Below are 13,287 nucleotides of genomic sequence, written 5' to 3' on the forward strand. Positions count from 1 at the left end.
GAAGAAATGCTGTTAACCACTGTAGCCAGCATCCCCCCTGTTAACCTATGGAGCAAGATAGCCTTACAGAAGTGAAAAACGAAAATGGCTGCCATTCACTACCAGAGCATGTCACCTGCACTAGTACATGCTCTACCTTTTACATACACTGCACCCTGCCCAGGGGGGTACCTTGACACTGACCAGGAGGACATGGCAGTTCTAAACTGCACACAGGCACTGCAGTGTCAGGCCTGAGTCATCATTTTAGGGCTACTCCTGTGGGTGGCACAATCAGTGCTGCAGGCCCACTAGTAGCATTTGTCATCACCAGCCCTGGCACACCCAGTGCACTTTACTAGGGACTTCATGGTGATACAAATATGCCAAACATGTATATTCAATCAGAATAACAATTTACACAGGGAGCACTTACACTCTGGCACTGATCAGCAGTGGCAGAGTGTCCAAAGCATCTAAACCAGCAAAAAGGAAATCCAGCACAGCATCAAAAATACAGGAGGTAGAGGCAAAAAGATAGGGGAAACCACGCCAAAGATGCCAGGTATATATATATATATATATATATATATATATATATATATATATATATATATATATATATATATATATATATATATATATATATATATATATATATATATATATATATATATATATATATATATATATATATATATATATATATATATATATATATATATATATATATATATATATATATATATATATATATATATATATATATATATACAGATCAAAAATGACTCCATTGATGTCTTTGAACGCTGAGTCATGCAAGAATTTCTAAACCTCTCCAAAAAGAAGTGGAATCTCAACAAAAATGTAACTAAAGAACAGTTGAATGCCATTGAAAGTTTGAAAAATGACCGTACGATTGTAATTAAAAAAGCAGACAAGGGTGGGAACGTTGTTGTTTTGTCACGTGATATGTATACAGCTATCTGATCCAGATAGATATGAAGTCAGCAGCAGGAATGAATATGAGAGATCCATTAAAAACTATCAAACACAATTGGTAGTATGGAAAGACAAAGGTATTTTAGAAAAAGAGGAATACGATTTTCTAGCTTGCAAACATCCCAAACTTCCTGCTCTCTATTTACTCCAGAAGGTCCACAAAGACCGAGAGAAACCCCCGGGCAGACCCATCGTGTCTTCAAGAGGTAGTTTCCTAGAGAACTCGTCTAAATATGTAGATTTTTTCCTACAGCCTTTTGTCCAAAAGCTACCATCGTATATTAAGGACACTGGTGACTTTCTTAGATTGTTAGAAAAGATAGACTAGAACACCAATTTCAACCTTCTAAGTTTAGACGTCACGAGTTTATACACGTGTATCCCCCACGAATCAGGACTGACGGCTTGCCAACATTTCTTAAAAGAGAGATCAGTCTCTTACACATCTCACAGAGACATGTTGGTCTTCATGATGCTCAGTTGCCTCACACAAAACTTCTTTACATTTGATGGTAAGATCTTTAGACAAACCCTTGGAACATCGATGGGGACCTGCTTTGCGCTTTGCTTTGCAGGTCTCTATTTAGGGTTTTGGGAGGAAACTATTGTCACTAGAATGGAAATGTACAGAAAGCAGGTAGTGACATCGGCGCGATATATAGATGACATCTTCATTGTTTGGAATGGCAATGAAGAGGAGGTAGACTGTTTTGTGAATAGTCTCAATGTGAATGACTTCAGTCTTAAATTTAAAAGTCATTTCTCCTGCAAAGAGATTGAATTTTTAGATCTCAAACTCACTATAGTGAACAACAAACTGGAGAGTTCTCTATTCCGTGAAGAAACGGCAGGTAACTCATTGCTACATTCGCGCAGCTGCCATTCCAAAAGCCTCATATTCAGTATCCCTCTAGGAGAGTTCCTCCGTGCAAAACGTAACTATAGCACAGATGATAGTTACATTAAAGAACAGGCTACAATGACAAAGAGATTCCTGGAACGAGGCTACACCAAGAATACCATCAGAAAAGCCAAAAGAGAGGCAGAAACTAGAAATAGATCAGATCTCCTAGCCAATGACAACACCAGTACGCCTGAACAAGAAAATCAGAAAATTAGGTTCATAACCACCTACTGCTAACAATCAAAACAAGTAAGATAGAGTTTAGGAAAGTTTTGGCAGGTACATTCTACTGACAAAGATTTGGCACCATAGATAGAACCTTTTCCCCAGGTAACCTACAGAATGGCCAGTTCACTCAAAGATACCATCTGTAGGACTCTAGAAACATTAGACCCTAAGAAAACAGACATCAAGGGCTTTTTTAAATGCCGTAACTGTAAGGCCTGCAAATACAGTAAATACTGTAAGGAATGTGTACTATCAACATCATGCAAACCATTTGTCATCTAAAAACATTTTTCCTCCAACTCAGACCATGTAGTGTATGCCCTCCAGTGTCCTTGCAAGAAAACATATATAGGGAGCACTTTATACAAAGCTAAAAAAAGAGTGCTTGAGCACTTGAGGGCAATACGCAAAGGCGACAAACAATACCCAGCAGCTAGGCGTTTTCAAGCCTACCACAACCAAGATGAGAGATTACTTTCTTTCATTGTGTTGGATTCGGTAGGCATTAATGCAAGAGGTGGAAACCGAGTCCAAGACTTACAACGTCTTGAATCCAGGCTTATCATCCAATACCAGACAATGGCCCCTGAGAGACATAACTGTGATGAAGAATTCTCAGTACATCTAGGATGATAACCTTATGCATCCATTTCTATTAATTCACAGTGTTCTCACTTGATATATTCTAAATTGTATGCTTGATGTTTGAGTTGTGTGGTTCTTCCATATGTTTTTTCATAAATCTTTTCTATGAATTTTAATAGAACAACTGGTCGTTACTTTAATCTGATGACTCAGGTTAGAACTTACAGCGGAGAACTCATTTGACATCCAGAGGATTGGTGTTGCCTAGTTTATATTGAATTGGGTTTTGTTACTGTGAGTCATGCACGTTGATCACTGATCGTTGGATTTAAACATACAAAGTAATCGAGCCTCAGGGGGTATGTCCTACCCTTGAGATCTTAATTAAGTAAATCTGTTGCCCGCAGCTAGAATCTTCTTTTATATTTTAAATGTTCTTGTTTGGCATTATTTTTTTAAGACATAATATAAATGAAAGTGTATTTTTGTGTTCAGACCACAGGTTTATGAATAGAAGAAAGTTAAGAGAATTTGAAACTCATGCCTCAGTTGAAGACCAGCTGAATCTGCTGGCAAGTCTGTTCTCATGTCCAGCCATACAGGCAATTGGCTGACCACCTCCTGGCTCCAATTTTTCTCCTCTCGATCTGAGAGGAGATTTTTGATTTACTAAGCCCACTAGGGCCTCACAGTTAAGACTGCCATTATGAATTCACTATTTTATATTGTCGGGTTGTTGACTGTTTATTTACATGCTGGATTTTCATCTAGAAATTATATTGAATTTTATGGTTATGTACAATTTTCCCTTATCAGGCAAGGTACTTTGTTCCACATAAGAATTATTGCCCACAAGGGCAGGAAGGTGTTGATAATTTAATCTTCAAATTTTGCAGATATGAGTTTTTTAATGATAACATAACGTAACGTGATTATCTAGAATCAGTAAATATCGAATTTTATGCGCTGAATCTCCACAGACACAAAGTTTACAATGTTACCGAAATGTACTTAACCGACATAATGAAATATTGTTTGAATTAATTAATTCTGCCCACATGGGCTAGACTGTCTTTGACAGCAATTTTAAATTTTGAGCCATCAACCACAACAAGGCATGAGTTGAAAAAACTTTGTATGTGTCGATAAAGTTTTATTGATAACACATACACTTTTAATTTTAACTAAACTTTCTTCCCTTGTATGCCTAAGGTAGTTACCATGTTATTTATTTTTCTGTAAAGAAAGACTTTGGAGTGCAGTAACTCAAGCAAGTCTGTTGTTTATGTTATTTATGTCACATGATTGTTTATTTAAATATGCTACAAACAACAAGACCATTACTCGTGATCAAGGGGTTGTCCCTGAAACGCGTCGGGTCTTGACACTAAGCTGAATTAAAAAACACAGCTTTTCTCAACATTTGTGTCCACGGCGTGCTGTTTTATATATATATATATATATATATATTCACTGAAAAAACCATAGGTTATAGACCATATATAGTTAGGAATTAGCATTTAGAAAACCTTATTTTACTCACACAAAACCATTGAAATTCCATATATAGTTAGTTGCACTAACTATATATCGCGCACCCGCAATCCACTGCTGATGATGTCACATATTACATCATTCATGACATGGTCAGTGACATCACTGATGACATCACTGATGACATCTCAAATGACATCACTGATGACATCTCAAATGACATCACTGATGACATCATGACACACCAATACCAGTTACTACATACGCACTCACTGATTCCTACGTCTACACACACATTCACTCATTCACCCATACAATAACTCATACATACAGTCACTTATTATTACAACACTATCATATGCACTCATACACCTATGCAGACAGTCACACACTGCCACTCATCCATGGAGTTACTCACACACCAAGTCAGTCCTGTAAAGAATCAATCACACTTCCATTTCTTCATCTATACAGTTAAACACAGAACACCATACTTCAGTGACATCACTGATGACATCACTAATGACATCTGAAATGACATCACTGATGACATCTCAAATGACATCACTGATGACATCATGACACACCAATACCAGTTACTACATACGCACTCACTGATTCGTACGTCTACACACACATTCACTCATTCACCCATACAATTACTCATACATACAGTCAGTTATTATTAGAACACTATCATATGCACTCATACACCTAGTCAGTCCTGTGAAGAATCAATCACACTTCGATTTCCTCATCTATAGTTAAACACAGAACACCATACTTTTCACACATATACTAACACATACTTACTCTCTTATACAATCACTGATACAAGTACACATTGATATGCACAGAGTCACACACCTCCCAGCCAGCCACACACACACTCAGTCTTCCATACATCCAGTCATTCTTCAATATGTAAAACGTATTTAAACTTTACAAAAACACACAGACACTAGATGATGTCATCAGTGATGTCATTTGAGATGTCATCAGTGATGTCATCAGTGATGTCACTGACCATGTCATGAATGATGTAATATGTGACATCATCAGCAGTGGATTGCGGGTGCGCGATATATAGTTAGTGCAACTAACTATATATGGAATTTCAATGGTTTTGTGTGAGTAAAATAAGGTTTTCTAAATGCTAATTCCTAACTATATATGGTCTATAACCTATGGTTTTTTCAGTGAATTTTCAAGGTTTTGTAAATGCTAATTCCTAACTATATATGGTCTATAACCTATGGTTTTTTCAGTGAATTTCATTGGTTTTTTAACAGCTAATATCTGTAGCTGTAAAATGTATTCTTCTTTAAATCCAAAAATATATTTTATATGTTTATGAATAATTTTTTTTTTAAATATTTTTTTTTCTTCGTTCCCGCTTCGCGAATCGGGAAGCTTCCCGTTAGCTGACCTTGATGCCGCGAAATAGACCGCGAGCCGGTAAACGTTTCTTTACCGCAAGTGCCGCGTTAGAAAACAACATCGTGACGCCTCCCGTCCGCATGACGTTTCACGTTGTCGCGTGATACGTCATATGACGTGCTACGTTAGCGAACTGGTACGCGAAGCGAGTCGCAAAGCGCAGGTTTCTGGAAGCAAACCGGGAGGCCCTGCAAAGCGCTTAACGTAAACACAGCAAGTCATGTGACTTGGTAATAACACTTTTCATTGGTTCATTTCACTTTTGGTTTCCTAATGATGTAAGACTAGGTCATATAATCTAAAATGAACACTTTTGATTGGTTGAGAACTCTTGTTTTTCCCAAATGATGAAAATCCCTCCTTCTTTCCTCACTCTGACTTTCATCATTGTGAGAGAAAGACCCTTTGTGATCACTGAGCAATGGCTTCTTTAGTAGCTTCAGCTGGTGCTTCCCCACCACCTCCACCACATCCAAGGAAGAGTGGACCACCTGCTCAAGTTATAATTCAACAAGAAGAGGAAGAAGAGGAACAGGACGACGAGCACGAAGAGAGGCAGTTTTTGCCTGAGCAGCCCAGGACGTCTCACCGGAAAGAAAACTTCATTTGGCAATTTTTTTAAATTCCCAAAGGTCAGAAAAAAGTAAATGCAAGATACGTAACTTGCCTTATATGTCAAGATAGACTGTCCAGAGGAACCGAGAAAAAATACAGTTTCGGAAACTACACAATGCATCGCCATATGACTAGGTGGCATCCTAACAACTACAGTGCTGCACAGTTTCGGAACGACCTAGATAATCTCCCTATTATGGCCAGAAGATCTGTTGTACCGGAAGTAACGGGACCAGAGGGCAGGGAGATGGTGCCAAATATACAAATGAAATTTGGTGAAGTAAAACACATCTGCGTATTTTGCGATGGATTCATTTCCTACGGAGAAAGAAGCATCACTCTGATCAACAGAGCTATTGACTATCATATGCAAGTTTGTACGAAACGCCCAAAATAATAAATACTTCTTTTTTTGTTTTGTTGCTCCTGTTGAGCCCTTTACAATGAATCGTTTTCATTGCCCCCTCCAAGAAAAACCCCCAAAAATATAAAACTGTTCAGAAAAATTCAAAAAAAGTAAAAAAATGTTCCGAAAAATAATAAAAAAAATATAAAACAACAAAAACAATAAAAAAAAAGTTCTTTTCAGAACTACCTCCCCGTTATTAAAAAATTGGTACAATATTTGGAACTGTGCCAACCTCTATTTCTCTTAGTTCGCTTCCCAGTTCGCTCGCCGGTACGCGAACCGGAAGCGAACCAAAAACAGTAAGTATAAGGGAAGGAAACAGACACTTATGTTAAAAGAAAGACAGCTATAGGGGAGTAAACTAGAGATACTATTACCCGTAATCCACTGCTGATGATGTCACATATTACATCATTCATGACATGCTCAGTGACATCATCAGCAGAGGATTGCGGGTTTTTTGGCAACGTGCCTTATCCACGGTTTAATAACGCTGCCTTTTGCTTTATATAAGTTTTCAAATTGTATGAAATATATACCAATAGGTCGTTATGAACCTTTAGGTAGTGCTTTTCTTCATGAGGTCTGGTCGCTTCCATACACATACAGATGTTTCAAAGATGATCAAGAAGTTTATCTGAATGGAGAGGAATGCACTGAGACGCCAGATCATTCACTAATGTGTAGGCACATACAGTTACACGGTTCATGCAACAAACACCGACCAAATATGGCTTGCGTGTTGCAAGGCACGCCAGTTCCTGCTATCATCCCCACGTTCAAGTTGTTGGAAAATGGTAGTTATTTGATGCTCAATAATGAAGATTGTTCTGAGTTAATTAAAAGTATTCCTTTTATCGTAACAGTAAGTGAACGGGTTATTTGCTGCAGAAATGTTCTATTTTCTCCCACACATGAACATAGGGAGTTTTCAATCTGGCCACAAATACCAACCTTGGGAGAGATTTCAACGGCATGGCAAGAATAAGAGCTCTTTTGTCTCAGAGAGAGGTGGCCTTGAGTTCGGCCCGTGAAACTTTCGTGCTTCACATAGCGAACACCCGTACAGAGGTGCAGACCCTTTTCAATTCAGATTTGCCTTTCAATTTCAGCAAGATGGTTCGGACTATCTTTAACGCATCCTCCACAAAGACCCTGGCGCACTTTTTTAAAGTTGTTACCAGTGGTCTCGTGACTTCATTTGAGAAAATCTTTGGAGTCATCCCTGCTTTCTTTCATTCTATTTTCTCCACTCTGCTTCGTGGATTGGCATTTTTACTTGCATTACCAGCGGACGCTCTTGTGCTTTTTTACATTTTTAAATATGGATGTCCCTCCTATGCAACCTCCCACCCTGCAGCTGCTGACACTGTTCCGCAATCGCATGCTAGAATATTATGGCACAATGCCGTTGGCGATATTAAGCACGGCATATGGATTATCTTTTCGATTCTCCTACTTCACCTGTGTCCAGCCTGTATTTCACTGCCTGACCTGTGATTTCGATTGGGCCATTGATTTGTGTCTCTGCGGACCGGTTTCTCCTGACGTCGACTTTAATCAGCTGATGACTCCTATCATTACTCACGAGTTGGTTTGTCCTGGCGAAAGGATTATGGCTGTGGCATTGATGCATGGACTAATTGGTCCCTGGAATTTATTGGCGGCAGCACAGTCTTTCTTGGAACACAGCTTTCTTGAAAACCCACCGAGCTGTCCTCTGATGGTGATAGAGGATCCGGTGCTGGGAGAGCACGTATGTTCTTTTCCGCTTTTAAATTGGATGGCTGAACTGTTTTCGGATGAAGACGGTGACTTCCTATTGGAGGCTGTTGCAGCTTATTTTGCATACACAGTTATGTCATAGACCTTTTTCATGTTTGATATGCTGAGTACTAGCATTTCATTGACAATTCATTGACTTATTTGTCAAGTTTTTATTATTTACCTTGCCTATTGGCTTAAGACTCGATAAAGTACTTGGCTGTTTTATTTTTCTTTAGCATTAAATTTTCCTAGTTTTTAATGCTTTACCTTGCGGACCGTCCACATATAAACTTGCAATCTGCTCTCATGAGATGGCACTTCTATTATCTTATTCAGTTCGTTTCCGGATCATGGGGAGGTGTCATCTAGGTCCTGGATATCTTTACACCGTGTTAAGTTAGCATGGGCTCATTACCGGTTTAAACGCCATTTTTCCTTTTTTGCAACTTCTGCACACGACACTTAGTTGTTGCTTTAGCTTTCCACCTAGTAGTTCATCGTGGTTTACATGAGAATAATATGTTATTGCTCTACTATCTGCTTTGCTTGTTAAACTATATCTGTACAGCGAGTGCTAAAGTTTCAAGAACAACACGATACAGAATTGTTATGAGGTCTGATCTCCACGACTTCATACTCATAACATAAGTGCAACTTCTGCCAATTCTGGGCATGAGGCGGGTTTTATATTGCTTTGCCGAACACACATACACAACAGTTGATGCGGTTCACATGAAGAGAGAGCTGGTGTATGCTGATGTGATTCCTTCAAATCTAAGACACTAAAGTATGGGCACGCCCTAAACCAACACAAAGAGACCTTCTTAGCAAATAATATAATATGTGTATTAGGGAGGGTGAGATATAAGCAGCCGCGGGCCGTGGAGGGAGTTACGGTGAGGCAGGGAGGCGGGGAGGGGGAGAAGCAGGGTGGAGCCCTCTCTACCCTGCCCCTCCCCCTCCCCGCCTCCCTGCCCCACCGTAACTCCCTCCACGGCCCGCGGCTGCTTATAAGTGTTGCTAACTCTTATTCATTTACAGCATGTTAACATACTGTCACCATTCGCTTTTTATGTACTAGTAACTATGCTGGTAATTTTGCTACTGATAATATGTGTACTTGTATTCTCCACCCTGCTTCTCCCCCTCCCCGCCTCCCTGCCTCACCGTAACTCCCTCCACGGCCCGCGGCTGCTTATAAGTGTTGCTAACTCTTATTCATTTACAGCATGTTAACATACTATCACCATTCGCTTTTTATGTACTAGTAACTATGCTGGTAATTTTGCTACTGATAATATGTGTACTTGTATTATCTAAGATACTACGCCTGAGAAGACGGCATTAGTAAATAAACATTTCAAATACACATGTGTTCTTCTTAACTCCATGTTCTGGTTTCTAAGAAATATATAACGACCGACTGTTCATGAGTTCCACGTATCCTGAGGTACTATAAGTTCATATTCTGGATTGTCTAAACATTGAGAGTTTGTTATATCCAATGTGACACTGTACCTAGCTTGCTAAGGAGTTTTTGATTACTAACGTGAGTTTTGGGACACCCTAATTCGCCGAGGTTCCAATCCTCTGTCCACAGTTCTGTGTGAGAACAGAAACCCTGCGACAGGGGCACCCCCGACCCTTGCTGGAGCTTCATCACACTTGCGATACAACTCCAGCAATGCGCCACCTTTACGGCACAGATACATCACGCATCTGTGCTGTTTTTGCCCCATGATGCGCCGCATTGTAAATGCAGCACACCATAGGTGACGGAACAGCGGCACAGAATGACTAACACATCCCTGGTGATGCGCCAGTCATCATAAATGTATCCCTATGCTTCTTATCTTGTTAGAGATGAACCGCCATATGTATCATCAAAGTTTTTTGCATTTCCTAAATAGCGAACTTTAAGGAATAAATAGCGATTCTTTACCATTCCTAGTTTGCGATTAGCTATTTGCTAATTACAAATTACCCATTCATTTCCTTCATTTCCATAGGGCGGTTGGACTCACTTTTAGCTCGAACGGCTGAATGGATTTCCACGAAACTTGGCAAAATTGTAGGGACTGGTAGCCCGATGTGCCTTTGCTATGTCTCAAGATATATGCTCCAGTGGTTTTTACGAAAATTAACTTTGAAAAATATATATTGGGCTACATTGGCCTATATATATGTTGGAGCCCAAATGTAGCCCAATGTAGCCCAATGAAGCCCAATGTAGCCCAAAGATGGCCGCCAGACACACAAAAAAACAAATGTAGCCCAAATATCAGCCAGATGTAGCCCAACTATAGCCCAGTGACAGAATGACCAATCAGCTTCGCAAACCTCCGTTACGCGAAGCGGAGCGCTGTTACAGATATATATCTTTTTTTGAACGTTAATTTCTCAAAATCCACTGGAGCACATATATTGAGACCTAGCAATGGCACATCGGGCTACCAGTCCCTAATATTTTGCCAAGTTTCGTGCAAATCCATTCAGCCGTTCGATTATTATTATTATTATTTTTTTTTGCCCCGCGGGGCCCTTTTAAAACCTCCACATCAAACCTAGGGGGTCAGCGAGGATCTACTATGCCCCCTTATAGTTATTTCCCCCTTTGTTTTGACCTCCTCTTGTCTCTCGATCCTACCGAGAGACAAGATGGCGGCCGCTACGGACTTTTTGGAATGTTGACAGACGCCGGAGAACCAATCAGCTTCGCTTCACAAAGCTCCGTTGCGCGAAAAGTACGCGTCCTGGGACGCTGCCAGGTCCGCTGTTACAGATATATATCTTTTTTTAAACGTTAATTTCTCAAAATCCACTGGAGCACATATATTGAGACCTACAAAAGGCACATCGGGCTACCAGTCCCTACAATTTTGCCAAGTTTCGTGCACATCCATTCAGCCGTTCGGGCTAAAAGTGAGGCCAACCGCCCTATGGAAAACTCAATGTTAAAAACACGTTTTGGGACCCCCCTTTTTTCTCGGCCCCCCCTTGACGAACCCCCCCCCAAATTTTCAAGGGCTGCTCAGAAACAAAATGTGCCATTTTCCTGAAAATTTCAGCCAATTCCGTCCACAAACGCCAAAGTTATTAGACATAGAATTTTCAAAAATCCCATAGAGAAAAAATCCTTACTATATATACCTACTGGCGACCGCCAGTAGGTAATATATATATATGTATATATATATATATATGTAAATATATGGTCATAAGCCATGCATTATGGGGGCATAATTTATAGTTAGTTCAGCTAACTAGAACTGCTGAATTTCACTGGTCCCACTCATACATCCATACAGCCATTCACACACTGAGGTAGTCACTCACATGCCCAGTCACTTACTCATACAGATACTGATACATGTACTCACTCACCTATAAAGTCACTGACACACCCACGAACTCATCCATATGCCATCACTCACCTATACAGCTACTGACATACCCTCTTACTCAATAATCACACAGAATGTAGCTTTAGGGAATGGCAACGAGCCATTAAGGGCTAGAACCCTCACTCACCCGGAGGTGAAATGCTTCATCATTGTGCATGAGTGTCTGTCTGAGTGGGTCAGTGACTGGGTGTATGTGTTTTTGAGTGGATCTGACACTTGAGAAAGTCCTATAACATTCCAGGTGAAGTTTGCAGTGATACACAGATAAGGTCTGCACTAGTAGCCATCACCCATGTTTGAAGGACTATTTCTGTACATGGTTGAGAAGTTTGTGTCAGTAATTGTCTACATATCTCAGAGAGTGTATGAGTACACCTCTGTCAGTGCAGAGTGATGTTTAAGTTAAATGTGGAGGCATGTGCCTGCCTTCTATAATACCTCTGTGGCTGCCTAAATGTGTATGCAAGTGGCTGCACAAATGCTTCAGTGCCTATGTTATGCAATAGAGGTGTAGGTGTCACTGCAAATACATTCGAGCCTGCTGCCTGCATAAATAGTTTCTGGTGAGTGACTGAATGTATAACTGCTTCTGTAGCGGTCTCTGTAACTGAAAGACAGGCTCTATACTTTTGCGAGCATGTATGTCAAATGTTTTTGGGATGGCATACTCTTTGTCGTGTTTAGCCTAGAGGCCTGCAAGTGCACAAGTTCATTCAACTCAAAAGCACATCTCTCAATCTCTTAAGCACAAAATATCATTCTTTATTGCATACCTACAGCTAGCTTAGAAGTGTAATTTGTGCACTAAAACATGGGTTTGATATTTGAGAAAGACCTATAACATGCCAAGTGATGCTTAGGGTAAGATTACACAGATAGGGTATCTGCACACAAACTATTTCTTTGCATGGATCAGAAGGTTGTCAGTACTTTCCTAAATATGTGAGTGTAGCAGTACACATGTATGAGTCCCTAAGATGTTTAAGTAAATGTGCTGGTATGTGACTGCATGTTTTAGTAGCTCTGTGGCTGTCTAAATGTGTATGTAGGTGGCTACACAAATACTTCAGTGCCTCTGTAAGGAATAGAGACCTATGAACTTGATTGCTACCACCTTTGAGTCTGCTGCAGGCATAAGTAGTTTCTAGTAAGTGACTGAATATATATGTGCTTCTGTAGCTGTCTGATTAGGTTGCAGTGAGGGTCTACGCTTTTGTGAACATGTATATCAATTGCTTTGGAGTGCATACTCTATGTAGTTCTTCACATAGGATCCTACAAGTGATCAAGTAAATTAATCAACTCAAAATGATATCTGTCAATCTATTAAGCACAAAACAGCATCCTTTATGGCATACATACAGCATATCTTCGAAGATTGTTATTTGCACTAAAATGCGGGGTTGACTCTTCATAAACATCTATAAGATGCCAAGTGAAGCTTGCAGTGACAGTGCACA

The sequence above is a fragment of the Lissotriton helveticus genome, chromosome 1_2, assembly GCF_964261635.1.
Source record: "Lissotriton helveticus chromosome 1_2, aLisHel1.1, whole genome shotgun sequence".
In the NCBI taxonomy this organism is placed as follows: Eukaryota; Metazoa; Chordata; class Amphibia; order Caudata; family Salamandridae; genus Lissotriton; species Lissotriton helveticus.